Source organism: Alosa pseudoharengus, unplaced genomic scaffold (genome assembly GCF_046254945.1).
Source record: "Alosa pseudoharengus isolate Yale_2024_CS ecotype anadromous, Long Island Sound unplaced genomic scaffold, YU_APseudo_1.1 YU_APseudo_1.1_scf_23, whole genome shotgun sequence".
Classification (NCBI taxonomy): domain Eukaryota; kingdom Metazoa; phylum Chordata; class Actinopteri; order Clupeiformes; family Clupeidae; genus Alosa; species Alosa pseudoharengus.
The window spans coordinates 3,181,427-3,183,926 of NW_027468685.1; positions in this window are offsets into that span (position 1 = coordinate 3,181,427).

The following is a 2,500-nucleotide window of genomic DNA, read 5'->3' on the forward strand; positions in this document are numbered from 1 at the left end:
TCTGATTTAAAACGCTTCTAGAAGCCAAACAGCCCATAACATCACAGAGCAGAGCTTGTGTTTTCAATGCTAATCTTAAGCAAACGCCACAGGCTGTCACGTATGGCCAGGTATCTGATTTTAAACGGCTCTTAAATAAACACATCATGCAAACATGAAAGGGAGCGTATCTGATTTGAAATGCTGCTCTTACATCACCTCTCATAATGACGTACTGGCGTATCTGATTGTAAACGCTGTTCTTAAACAAACTGCTTGTGTAATCAAATGTAGGTGCATATCTGATTTTAAACAACACATGAAAACACCTGTATAATCAGGTACAGATGACAATTCTGCTGCAGCTGAGACATTCCTTGGTGGCAGGACCAGAGAAAGAGAGAGGAGGAGAGGGGGGGGGGGGCTGAGGAGGAGAGGGGGGGGGGCTGAGGAGGAGAGGGGGGGGCTGAGGAGAGGGGGGGGGCTGAGGAGGAGAGGGGGGGGGGGGCTGAGGAGGAGAGGGGGGGGGGGGGGCTGAGGAGGAGAGGGGGGGGGCTGAGGAGGAGAGGGGGGGGGGGGGGCTGAGGAGGAGAGGGGGGGGGGGGGGGCTGAGGAGAGGGAAGACAGGGAGACACTTACAGATACACTTGGACCTCTTAGAGACACTCGGACAGATACACTCTCTCTCCCCCCTCTCCTTCTCTCTCTCCCCCTCTCCTTCTCTCTCCCCCCCTCTCCTTCTCTCTCCCCATCTCCTTCTCTCTCTCCCCCTCTCCTTCTCTCTCCCTCTCTCTCTCTCTCCTCTCTCCTCTCTTTTCCCCCCTCCTCATTTTTTGGTCATTGTGGTCATTTTTTTGCATATTTTGTGGGTGTGTTTTTTTTGGGAGGGTGGGGGGAGGGGTGTGGAGGGTGGGGCTTATTATGGGTTGGTTTTAATGTTACCTGGTTTCCTTTTTGACGGTCGATAAAGGAACCTTAAAAGTCTCTCTCTCCTCTCTCCTGCTCTCACTGAGTGATGTCACAGCATCTCCTCAGAGTGATGTCACGGCATCTCTTCAGTGATGTCACAGCGTCACTCATACATCTCAATGATGTTACAGCATCTCATCAGAGTGATGTCACAGCACAGCATCTCCTTAGAGTGATGTCACAGCGTCTCTTCAGAGTGATGTCACAGCATCTCCTCAGAGTGATGTCACAGCGTCTCTTCAGAGTGATGTCACAGCACAGCATCTCCTCAGAGTGATGTCATGGCATCTCCTCAGAGTGATGTCACGGCATCTCCTCAGTGATGTCACAGCATCTCTTCAGAGTGATGTCACAGTGTCTCCTAGGAGTGATGTCACGACCACGAAGGACATATTGCTTTTATTCAACAGTTCCATTACCAACTAATTTAGTTTTAAGATACAAAATTGTGTTTTCTATTGTTTATTTAATTTTTTGTTCGTTCATCCTCCGCCCACACACAGAGTTCTAATCTACCTTTTGGTTTACCATTGAAGAAAATGATCCAACATGGCAGAGCCAACTCTAAAACGGCAGAAATTCTGTATGAACAAAGAAGTTCAGGGTTTGTGCCCTTATATTTAAAAAACAAAGAGACAAACAATCACTTTTAAATCTAAAAACACAGGTTTTGTGACCAGAAAATACGTCTGAGCTCATTAACGAGCTATCTGTCTGCCAGCCACCTACTTTGCGTTTTCCTCACTCCAAGGTGACGTTATGAAATCGTTGCTCTCTCGCTATGAATGAATAGAATGTTCATGTTGGTAACTCAATGCAATACGCTGAGTGATTACTAGCAGTGAAGGGTCTTGAGTGGGGACATCGCAATGACTCATAGAATGCCTATCGTCCAATCAAAAATTCATAAATAGCTCGACCGGACAGAACTATTGTATAAATTGCTACATAATTGGCCACAAAATGCCTGTGTGTGTTTGTGTCTGTTTCTGTGTGTGTGTGTGTGTGTGTGTGTGTGTGTGTGTATGTGTGTGTGTGTGTGTGTGAGTCTGTGTGCGTGTGTGTGTGTGTGTAAGTCTGTGTGTGTGAGAGTCTGTGTGTGTGTGTGTGTGTGTGTGTCTGTATGTGTGTGTCTCACACACACACACACACCAGGGATGGAAATTAGCCACCCGCCCCCCGCCAAATGCGGGTAGTTTTGTGCGCTGGCGGGTGAATTTGGTCAACTTATCAGCCACTGTGGCGGGTAGATAAATAGAGCTAGCATAGGCTACCACAAATAGTCAGATCCGATCTAATTTTCTTAGTTATTGACGGTTAAAAATAAGAAAGTGTCTGTAGGGATCATGTAACGTTACCAGCCGTAAATCGCGCTGATTTGAAGTTCAACAACTACCAGTGAGCCGCCACCTGCAGCATAGCCTATAGTCACTGGTGCAGTGCTTCACTTTTTGCCATTACCATTAAGAAACTGTCGCTATGCTTTCATGTGCCACTGCTAGCTTATTTCAGGATGACTGCATAAACAAATCTAGTGAGATCTGTGGATCTG